The sequence below is a fragment of the Lithobates pipiens genome, unplaced genomic scaffold (assembly GCF_037356315.1).
Source record: "Lithobates pipiens isolate NorthernLeopardFrog02 unplaced genomic scaffold, aLitPip1_a1.2 Scaffold_19, whole genome shotgun sequence".
Lineage (NCBI taxonomy): Eukaryota > Metazoa > Chordata > Amphibia > Anura > Ranidae > Lithobates > Lithobates pipiens.
In genome coordinates this window covers 336,600,472-336,612,604 of record NW_027507764.1, presented here as the reverse complement: position 1 = coordinate 336,612,604, position 12,133 = coordinate 336,600,472, and positions in this window count along the sequence as shown.

The following is a 12,133-nucleotide window of genomic DNA, read 5'->3' as shown; positions in this document are numbered from 1 at the left end:
TTGTTCGGCCCCCTGAATGGACCCAAATGCATTGCAAGCCATGATTGGCTGAAGCAGTGAAAACTTCAGCCAATCAGGGCACAGAGCACTGTCAGAGTCATGAGTGGACACTGTCATCATGACTTTATCCATTCATGGCTCTTTCCCACCTCACAGTATAAAATTATTCTTTCAATGGCAGCCATTTTCAGTGTGATTTTGGCATGAAGAGAGATAGAACAGGCTCTGTTCAGTGCAATTAGTTAGTTAGTGTGCTATACTGTGCTATTTTGCTTCAATTGTCAGTATAGAATATTAGTTTAGTGTCAGTCTAGGGATAGTGTGAGTGTAGTGAGGAGGGCCATCATTCAGCTTTGCATAGTGTGCAGCTAGAGTAGGGACAGCTGAAATAGTTTCAGCGTAGTGTAGTGAGACCATGTCAGTAATTTTTACATCAGTGTATAGCTAGAGTAGGGACAGTTCAGATAGCGCCAGTGTAGTGACAGTTGAACACCGTCTATTTGATTGGATTACCGCCAGTTTAACACCATTTACTTCTGTGTGCGTTACTTTCCGGTTGAACGCCATATAGTTCTGTGTGCGTTACTGCCAGTTTAACGCCATTTACTTCTGCGTACGTTACTACAAGTTTAACGACATATAGTTTTTTGCGTTACTGCCAGTTTAACGCCATATAGTTTTGTGTGCATTGCTACCAGTTTAACACCATTTACTTCTGTGTGTGTTACTGCCAGTTTAACGCCATATAGTTTTGTGCGTTACTGGCAGTTTAACACCATTTACTTCTGTGTGCGTTACTTCCCGGTTTAACGCCATATAGTTTTATGTGTGTTTCTGCCAGTTTAACGCCATATAGTTTTTTGCTTCACTGCCAGTTTAACACCATTTACTTCTGTGTGCGTAACTTCACGGTTTAACGCCATATAGTTTTGTTTGCGTTTCTGCCAGTGTAACGCCATATAGTTTTTTGCATTACGACTAGTTTAACGACATTTACTTTTGTGTGTGTTACAGCCAGTTTAACGCTATATAGTTCTGTGCATCATTGTACGTTTGGCGCATTATATTGCAGTATATTATGTATATTATATGTATATTATATTATGTGTAGTGTGTCTGTGTACTGTGGGTACTCAAATTAAAGTGCACCAAACACCTCTTTACATTGATTAAAGTGCATCTACCTACAGATTTCAACTTCTTTTTTACATTTGCTTATAAGCACCGCCCCCTCCCTCACAATAATGTCTGGGCTGACAACAAGGAGAGGCAGACATTCCCTTGGCACTGTAAGTAGGCCAGCAACAAATGTGTCCAGAAGCAAAGGTGGACGTGTTGGTCGGGCCTCAGGCAGGGCATAATTTCCTCTTTTTAATGAGTTTGCCCATGCTATCCAGACACAGCATGCAGAGGAAGTGGTGGACTGGCTTACTAAACCTTCCTTATCCTCCTCATCCTCTGTCATGCAAGCAGAGACAAGTGTGCATTCCCCTGCAGTTGCCAGAGTGTATAAGCCAGCCTCCTTATCCACATCTATTCCTACCATAGCCCCAACATCAGCCATTGAGGAGTCAGCTGAATTATTTGACCACAGCGTCAGCCACTTGCACCTTGATGATGCCCAGCCATTACTGGATTCAGATGTTGGTTCTGAAGTTGAGGATGACAGGAACATGAGCCTAGAGAGAGGGAGGAACACTGGTAGACAAAGTGGCATTCATGTTCCCCAAGCCGCAGTTGTCTCCAGTGGTAATGATGAAGATGGAGGAGTAGGAGGTGATGAAAATGATGAGGTCACTGATGCAACTTGGGTGCCAGATAGAGCAGAGGAGGAAACTGAAGGTGATGCGGCACAACCCCAAAGAGGCCGACATCAAGAGAGTAGAGAACAGCCACCCTATTCCATCACATTCTGCAGCTATTATCTCCAAGCCCACTCCCCAAAGCTAAGCTGTCTGGGCCTTTTTCAGCATATCTGCAGCAGATTGCAAACTGGGTCAGGCACATAAAATGTGGCAAAAACATCAACCATTACCAGTACCACATGCTTAACAAGGCATTTAAGGTCCAACCACTCAGCCCGTTGGCAAGAGCACCTAAAAGCCACACAAAAGGGTCCCAAATCTGTCCCTCCTCCTCCTTACCCACTTCAGTCTGCCCCTTCTATAATGAGTCATTACCTCTCAGCAGCCTCCACTGTCTGGAATGATGGTATAGCACAGGGTGTCCCAGGTCCTAACAGCACATCTGCCAGCAAACCACCACCAGCTGTAGACTGTATAAATGCAAGCTTGTCAAAGCTGTTGGCTCTCCAACTTCTGCCTTTCAGCCTGGTGGATTCTGCCCCCTTATGTGAATTTGCACAATGTGCTGTACCACATGCATGCACTATATTGCCACCATTTCAGGAGGCCACAAGGATGGTGAGCCGTGACAGTGCATGCATCAGCGACACAATCCCTGTTGTGTTCCTGCTGGAGCAGACTCTGCTTGGCATTATGGACAGGGCACTGGAGGCAGAGCAGCAGGAGGAAGAGGAGGACTTTCTTTCCTCTCAAGGCCCACTTTATCCAGATACCATCATTCCTATGTCACAGAACACACAGGAGGAGAGAGGGGAGTAGGGTGAGGAGGAGGATTCTGGCACTTTCATAGGCTTTGAAGAAGAGGGAGACATGTGTAAGTCTGTGAGCTATGGCTTTTCAACCTCAGGACCCTTGGGAGTAGTACGTGGCTGGGAGGAGGAAGTACCAGATGCTATCACCCTGAGTGACCCCAAAGAGTCTGTTTCTCAAGCCTTGGCAAATTTGAGGCACATGGGCAACCGCATGCTTCAAAGCCTGCGAAAGGACCCAAGAATACGTGGCATAATATGTGGCATAAAGTATGATTACTGGTTGGTAGGGATGAGCTTCGAGTTCGAGTCGAACTCATGTTCTACTCGAACATTGCCTGTTCGCCTGTTCAGCGAACAGTGAACAATTTGGGCTGTTCGCAGCAAATTCGAAAAGCCGGAACACCCTATACAAGTCTATGGGAGAAATCTAAAGTGCTCATTTTAAAGGGTAATATGCAGGTTACTGTCCTAAAAAGTGTTAGGGGACCCGGGTCCTGCCCCAGCAGACATGGATCAATGCAAAAAAAAGTTTTAAAAACTGCAGTTTTTTCAGGAGCAGTGATTTTAATAATGATTAAAGTGAAACAATAAAAGTGTAATATTCCTTTAACCACTTGCTTACTGGGCACTTAAACCCCCCTCAGTCCCAGACCAATTTTCAGCTTTCAGCGCTGATGCACTTTGAATGACAATTGCGCGGGCATACAACACTGTACCCAAATGAAATTTTTATCATTTTTTTCCCACAAATAGAGCTTTCTTTTGGTGGTATTTAGTTACAGCTCGGAGTTTTATTTTTTGCTAAACAAACAAAAAAAGATGCAAAAAAAAAAAAAATCATGTTTTAATAGTTTGTTATAAAATTTTGCAAACGGGTCATTTTTCTCCTTCATTGAAGTGCGCTGATTAGGCGGCACTGATAGGCTGCATTGGTGGGCACTGATGGGCTGCATTGGTGGGCACTGATGGGCTGCATTGGTGGGCACTGATAGGCTGCACTGGTGGGCACTGATAGGCATAGTTAAGGCGGCACTAATAGGCACAGATAAGGCGGCACCGATGGGCACAGATAAGGCGGCACTGATGGGCAAAGATGGGCACAGATAAGATGGCACGGATGGGTGGCACGGATAAGTGGCACGGATGGGTGGCACGGATGGGCACTGATAGGTACCACAGATAGATGGGACTGATGGGCACTGATAGGTGGCACTGATAGGTGGCTCTGATAGGTGGCACTGCTGGGCACTGATGGGCGGCACTGCTGGGCACTGATGGGCGGCACTGCTGGGCACTGATGGGCGGCACTGGGGTGCAGCACCTTTGAGGCAGATTTTGGGTGGCACTGTGGGTGGCACTGCTGGGTGGCACTGTGGGTGGCACTGTGGGCACTGCTGGGTGGCACTGTGGGCACTGCTGGGTGGCACTGTGGGCACTATGGGCACTGCTGGGTGGCACTGACAGGGGGGCACTTACTTTATTTCAGGATGGCACTGCGGGTGGCAGGTGGGCACTGGCAGGGGGCAGGTGTCCGCTTAAATTGCTGGCCGTGATCGGGACTGATGTCCCGAACACGGCCGCCGGCGATCGGCTTTTTTTTTTTCTCCTCGCGCTGTCAGCGCGAGGAGGAATACTAGCCGATTACCGGCTCCGTTTTATCACATGATCAGCTGTCATTGGCTGACAGCTGATCACGTGATAAGGGGTCGGGATCGACCCCTTACACGGATCGGTGATCAGGCGAGTCTCACGGACTCGCCGATCACAGAGCGCGCCGCGCGCGCCCCTCAGGGGGCGCGCAGGCCGCTCGTATCCGGGATGACGTCAATAGACGTAGTCCCGGAAATGTGGGTCCGCGCTATTGCCGTCATTTTGCAATAGCGCGGTACCCAAGTGGTTAAATTTCGTAGCTGGGGGGTATCTATAGTATGCCTGTGAAGGGGCGCATGTTTCTGGTGCTTAGAACTGTCCCTGCACAAAGTGTCATTTGTGCAGGAAAAAAAGTCTTTTAAAATCACTTGCGGCTAAATTGTCGGGTCTCCGTAATACAGAGAACACTCAATGAGTGTTCTCTGTATTAGCCGACAATTCAACGGAATTCAACGGAATTCAACGGAAACCTGCGTTACATCAGAGGGGGCGGGGTCACCCACACGTCACTGGGGAACCCCTGGCTTCCCTCTCCAGCGTCAGAGGGGCGGGGTCAGGTGACGGGTGGCCCCGCCCTCCTAATATAAGAAACGTCAGCGCTGGGCTCTCTGCATTGTCTCCGGAGTGGAGACAGAAGAAGGATGTATGGACACCGCTGGACTGAGAGATCCCCCGTCGCTGGATATGATCATCCATCGCTGGACCCCGGAGATCCGTCGCTGGATAGCAAGAGTGGATTAGCACCGCTGGAATCTTTTTTTTTTTTTTTTTCATTTTTAATAAAGGAATTTTTCAAAAGTGTGTTTGTCTTATTTAACCATTTTGACACTTTCTTTGTGAAATGGTAGGGGTACTTTTGTACCCCCTTACCATTTCAAACAGGGGGGGGGCCGGGATCTGGGGGTCCCCTTGTTAAAGGGGGCTTACAGATTCTGATAAGCCCCCCGCCCGCAGACCCTCACAACCAACGGCCAGGGTTGTGAGGATGAGGCCCTTGTCCTTATCAACATGGGGACAAGGTGCTTTGAGGGGTCACAGACCCCCAAAGCATCCTCCCAATGTTGAGGGTATGTGGCCTGGTACGGTTCAGGAGGGAGGGGGGGCCGCTCTCTCGTCCCCCCCTCTTTTCCTGCGGCCTGCCAGGTTGCGTGCTCGGATAAAGGGTCTGATATGGATTTTTAGGGGGACCCCCACGTCAATTTTTTTTAAAAATTTGACACGGGGTTCCCCTTAATATCCATGTCAGACCTGAAGGGCCTTGGTAATTGAATTTAGGGGAACCCCCACGCTTTTTTTTTTTTTTTTTTTTTTAATCAATGAATGAATGAATTGTCGGCTAATACAGAGAACACTCATTGAGTGTTCTCTGTATTACGGAGACCCGACAATTTAGCCGCAAGTGATTTTAAAAGACTTTTTTTCCTGCACAAATGACACTTTGTGCAGGGACAGTTCTAAGCACCAGAAACATGCGCCCCTTCACAGGCATACTATAGATACCCCCCAGCTACGAAATTTAAAGGAATATTACACTTTTATTGTTTCACTTTAATCATTATTAAAATCACTGCTCCTGAAAAAACAGCCGTTTTTAAAACTTTTTTTTGCATTGATCCATGTCCCCTGGGGCAGGACCCAGGTCCCCAAACACTTTTTTAGGACAGTAACCTGCATATTACCCTTTAAAATGAGCACTTTAGATTGTGAACGTTCGAGTCCCATAGACTTTAATAGGGTTCTAAAGTTCACACAAAGTTTAGGTCTGTTCGCAGGTTCTGGTGCGAACCGAACAGGGGGGTGTTCGGCTCATCCCTACTGGTTGGCAACCCTCTTTGACTACCGTTATAAGAGGAAGGTCTCAGAACTCATCCAGTCCCCACAGAGAGTGCAGAAGATAAAATCTCTTGAGGACACTTTAAAAAAAGATTTTATTGAATGTTTTTTTCCTGTCTCCAGTAGGTTACAGTGTTGTGGAAAACATAGTTTTGAGTCTTCTGTTGGTCAAGAGAGGAGCGCTGGAGAAGGCGTACGCCTAAGTGAGGCATTTCGGAATTTTTTTAGTCCTCGCCGCCCAAGGCTGTCAGCTTCCACATCCCATCGGCAGCGTCTGCATCACATGGTGGACAATTACCTTGGGGCCAAAATAGAGATGGAGAGCTTTCCAGCTGATGATCCACTGACTTACATGAGAATTGACCACTGTCCAGAACTTGCCCAGTATGCCCTGCCCAACAACTCAAGGTTTCATTACTGATCATAGAACGCGTCTGTCCACAGACTCTGTGGACCTTTTTACTTTTATAAAAATGAATCAGTCCTGGAATACCAGCTATGAAGCCCCTGATGCCAAATGTCACTGATTAAGTATTTTTGGGATGTGGAATCTCCCAAGGACTTCGAAGCTGCCTAGCTTTGAGGGTGTTCAATCATTTCATCTGGAAGAACGTTTTTGGTATAGGTGTCATGGGCACAATTAACACCCAAAGACCAATTTTTCTACACCTGTCTGACAGGTGCATAGCATTGCAATTTTTTACAGCAAGGCAAATTCTTGCTTACATCAAGAGTATCTCTATACGGTTATGGTGGGAAGGCACCACCGACACCCAAAAACCAATTTTTCAGAACCTGTTTGACAGGTGCATATCATTGCAATTTTTTTACAGCAAGGCCAATGCTTTGATCAAAAGTACCCCTTTAGGGTTACGGTGGGAAGGCGCCACCAACACCCAAAGACCAATTTTTTTACGCACGCGTTCCTTCCATACAAAGTCTAAGAGACACCAGAATGTATCCAAAAAATCTCTAATCTCATTCCCATTGCACTACATTGTGGCCTCATACACACTGGCTCCCCAGCTGTTGCTGAGCAAAATAAAGGCAGCCTGCAGGGAAAATTTCATTTTTTTGGGGGCTTTATAAATGCAATTATTGCTGCAGCAGATTCTAGCCATGGTACAAATCTGCCACTTTACAGGTAAACTAAGGGGACCTCCCAGGCACTATATTAGAAGGGATTTTTCATTTTTAGGCTTTCACTTTAAAAATCAAAAAAGCACTGCTCATTTAAAAATTAAATTTTTCACAAACTTTTTTTTTATTGATACATTTCCCCCAGGGCAGGACCCAGACAACTATAACCATTATATGCCCAAATACTTGCACATACGCCTTCAAAATGGGCACTTTTGATTTTTGATGTTCGGGTCCCATTGACTTTAATGTAGTTCGTTATTCCTGTTCGAACTTTTTCAGTGTTTGAAAGTTCTGGTGTGAACAGAACAGCGGTCCATTCGGCCCACCCCTACTATCCACCACCAGTTTCACAGGTTGGTCAGCAGTTATCCCCTCTGGGGAAATTATGACACCTGGCATACTATGGATCACAGACCTCCTTGGATAAATGACTCCTTATTAAGGTTCTGAGAACCCCGATTGCCTTGCCCAAATTTGATATTATATGTAAACGAAAGGTAACATCTAGTGCTCTCCATTTCCAAAGAATTTAATAATATAAAGGTAAATAGGTACACTTATGCTGGGTACACCCAGTCGGACTTTCCGTCAGAAAATGTCAGAAGGAATCTTCTCATCGGATATTCCGATCCTGTGTGGGCCTCAGACTTTTTTTTTACTAAAATCCGGAAGGACCTAGAAATAGAACATGTTTTAAATCTTTCCGAGGGAACCCCATTCCTATCGGGAAAACCATTCATCTGTATGCTGTTCCGACAGACCAAAAACGACACATGCTCTGAAGCAAGTATGAGACGGCAGCTATCAGCTACTGGCTATTAAACCTTTTTCTAGTCCCGTTGTACGTGTTGTATGTCACCGCGTTCTAGATGGTCAGACTTCGGCAAAACAGTTTCAGCGGAACTCCGTCGAAAAGACCGTCAGAGTTTATTCCGATGGAAAAACCGGTCCTGTGTACGCGGTATTACAAGTGAAGCCCAATCAGCTTGTGCAAACTGCAAGGCATGGCAATTGGCAAACATCCAATTTTTCGAGATGGCCGTGGCATGATGTCAGTGCATAAGCTCAGCCCCCTAGACGCATGTCGTTAGGGCATTGACTTCTTTAGCAAGGGGTGGCTGCCACCCCTTACTGACGAAGTCAACGCCCTAACAACACTTTGGAAATGGGGAGCACTAGATGTTACTTTTCTTTTACATATAATAATAGCATATCGGGCAAGACGATCGGGGTTCTTGGAACCCTATTAAGGGGCCATTTATCCAAGGAGGTCTGTGATCCATAGTATGCCAGGTGTCCTCATTTCCCCAGAGGGGATAACTGATGATTTTTCTCTGATATGATTTCTCTGATATTATAAGTCACCAAGTAGCACAGCACTGTTTTTTGGCACAAAATATTTTTTTACAGGTGGAAGTGAAATCACTTTAAGCGACAGTGGCTACTTTAGTAATGAATAATTATTAATTATTCACCTTATATTGTGCCAATTGATTTTTGTTCATAGTTCCCACCAGTGCTGACATGAGGAGACCAGAAATACAGAAAATGTTGTTCTGCATACTTATCTCAATTTTTCTTTCTCACCATGGCAACAATATTTCCTGCCCTTGTACTTTGTTGTAGGAATAAATTATTAGAAAGGCAGGAGGAGCAAGCGTGAGGAGTCCTTGGGGATAATTGCTGATTTTTCTCTGATATGAGGTGAGCAGCCTGTGAAACTGGAGGTGGAGAGCACTCATCCTTGTCTGCACTTTTGGTGAATTGATTGGCGGCAGGATTTTCTTCAATCAAACATTATTTAAACAAAATTTTGATATAAGATTTCCTGTAGTAGTGGATTTTATTATTATTATTATTGATGTTGTACATGTTTTGATATATATTTAGTAGAGCAGCAATTATTTTCTTCAAACAGCATTCATAAATTTGCATGATATATATTACATTGCATTTTCCACAGTTTCTTATTCACGGATCATTTTAGGTATAGTTTTAGTTATAAGTTACCAAATAGCACAGCATTGGTGGGAACTAGGTAGCAATAACAACTGAAAACCTACAGACAGGTACAACAACATTAACCACTTGTCTACAGGGGCATTTTTTCAGTTTTTTGCAAACACGCTAAAATCTGCATTTTTTTTTGCTAGAAAATCACTTTAAATCCCCGAACATGATATATTTTCTGAAAGCAAAAGCCATATTTTTATTATTATTATTATACAGGATTCATATAGCACCAACAGTTTGCGCAGCACTTAACAAAATGAAGGCAGACATTAGAGTTACATTACAATTTGGTACAAGAGGAATCAGAGGGTCCCACCCGCTAGCCACATGAAACAAAATGCTGGCAGCTACTATTTATCAAATGCATATTTTTAGGAAAAAATAAACTAAAATTAATTTTGGCACACACAACCACAATATAATTCCCATTTTTGTATAATAAAAAACAATGGCGTTGCATCAAGTAAATGGATACCAAACATGTGAAGCCTTCATACTGAATGCACCAGTAAAATGGCAAAACTTTATAGTACCCAGAATTGTTTAGAGGCAACTCTCTAAAAGCATTTACAGGTTACCAATTTAGAATAAACCATGAATCATTGCTCTCACTCTGACATTCACAATATCTTACATGTATACCGCAATTGCGGTATACACATGCGTGGGTACATGTGTGTCCCACATGATCGTTTTCATATCTGTGGGTGACTGGGATGCTTTTAATTTTAAGGTGATTGCTGGCTTAAAAAACAGTATCAAGCTCATGACTGCTATTGCTTGTTTTTTATCCCTTGAATGCATAGACGTTTATACTGTAACTGTACCTTGGTAGACAAGGGGTTAAAAAGATTATCTATGCTTGAGAAACAACAGAAGACAAAACTGAAGCACCAACAAATATGGCAAGAGGCACCTTTGAAAGACCCTGCTCAAAGAATATCAGACATTTTCTACCTGAACATGGAATCTAATAGGGTGGCCACCTATAAGTGGTTCCTCTTACTGATCACCTGAATATGTGTGTGTGTGTGTGTGTGTGTGTGTGTGTGTGTGTGTGTGTGTGGAGGGGGGGGGGGTAGTGTAGCAGAAAGGGCCCCATATGCCACAAATTTCTTGCAGCTGGGGACCCTGACAAAAGGGACAATGTTGTCCTCCAGCTTCTGGCCCCACCCACATATAATGCCTGGACCGGTGCTACCACTAGGCAAACTAGACAGCTGCCTAGGGTGCACTACCACCTAGGGTGCAGCCACGGCCTCTGTCCCAGTGATGCCACAGACATGGATGATGTAGTATGTATGGTACCTCTGTGCCAGCCAAATGAAAGCAATACGGGGGGGAGATGGGATACTGCTGCATGCACTGAAAAAAGGGTAAACTCCTGCCCTAATAGAGTAAATGTGTGTATGCGGTAGTGCTGCGCTGTATATAAATAAGGGGAGTGGGGGGGGGGAAGGTAGGGGGGTAATATAAAGTAAAAATGGATAATTAATATGAGTGGGGTTAATTAGTGATAAGTGCTGGAGAATGAGTTACCATAATAAAACTGTTGGTTGTTATTCACTTTGTAGGACGATATTACAACAAATCTTCAGAGCACAGAAAAATATAGAGGACCAAGGTGCACATGTGCTAAAGTGATAACTTCCCTATATAAATTTATAACCAATAAGTAAAGTGCCAAGTGCCACAGCTTAATAGTGCAAAAATCCTCATAAAACAATAAAGTGGTGCAAATTTCACTGTAAACCTCACACTACATATACATATATATGGTAATTAATAAGCATACATAACTGGAATGTGCAGTACATATGTTGAAATTGTGCAAACAAGCAAAAAAATCTCATAAGATAAAGTGCTAGTGCCTTTGAAAAAACAAACAATTAAGCAGTCCGGGTAGTAGTGAATGTGCCAATGCTGCTAGTGCAACCTTCAAACACCAGGCATTCCAGAATTGTGTATAGGTGCTGTGTAAACCATGCAGGCTAATCGGTGGCAAAATCCTTCTTTCTTTTGGATAAATAGATGGGTGTCCCCTTACCTTACAGATGTAAGGTTACAGCATGTATCAACCGCAACAGGGGTTTCCTCACATCTCACAATGGGGTATCTTAAGGCGAATGTACCTCACAAGGTATAAGAGATGGTACTTGATAGTGCAGTATGTTTAAACTTCAATGTTTATTTAGTTGAAAAATGTCAGATTACTCAAATTTCAGAGATTAAAAACAGGCATCAGTATATACATAAGATGAGCGGCAGGCTCGGGCGTCACTTCCGGTGTCTCTCTCTCTCTTTCCGACGCGTGTTCGTCACCGTCACGTGACTTCATCACACGGTTTAGGAGATATTTACTAAAAGACAGTGACGGCACGCAGGTGCACTATCGCTGTTAGCAGCATGCCGCTGCTAACGGTGATATGCCGTTAGTGGCGGCTCCCGTGCGCATGCGTTTGAGTGACATCATCGCTGCTCCGGTGCTGTGAGTGGCTGGAGCAGCGATACCCGGAAGAAGATGGATGCTCTGGACTACAGGGAACAGCGGTGACATCGCTGGCTTCTGTGTCAGGTAAGTGACACATAATGGGCTACTATGCGATGCATAGTAACCCATTATGCTTTACCTTTGCAGGAAAACAAAGAGGAAGTAAACCCATCTGGGTTTACTTCCTCTTTAAAGTATTACTAAACCCAAGACCCTGTGATCACTATATCTGGTCTCCCACAGTACACAGAACATGGAAATACAATTGTGTTAGTAAATATAAACTCAGCAGTTAGAGCAGTCTTGTGATTTCTATCAGTGTCTGGTTAAAGCGTGTAGGAGGAGTTTTTTTCTATTTTGACTGTCCTATGAGGCTGCAGGACCCC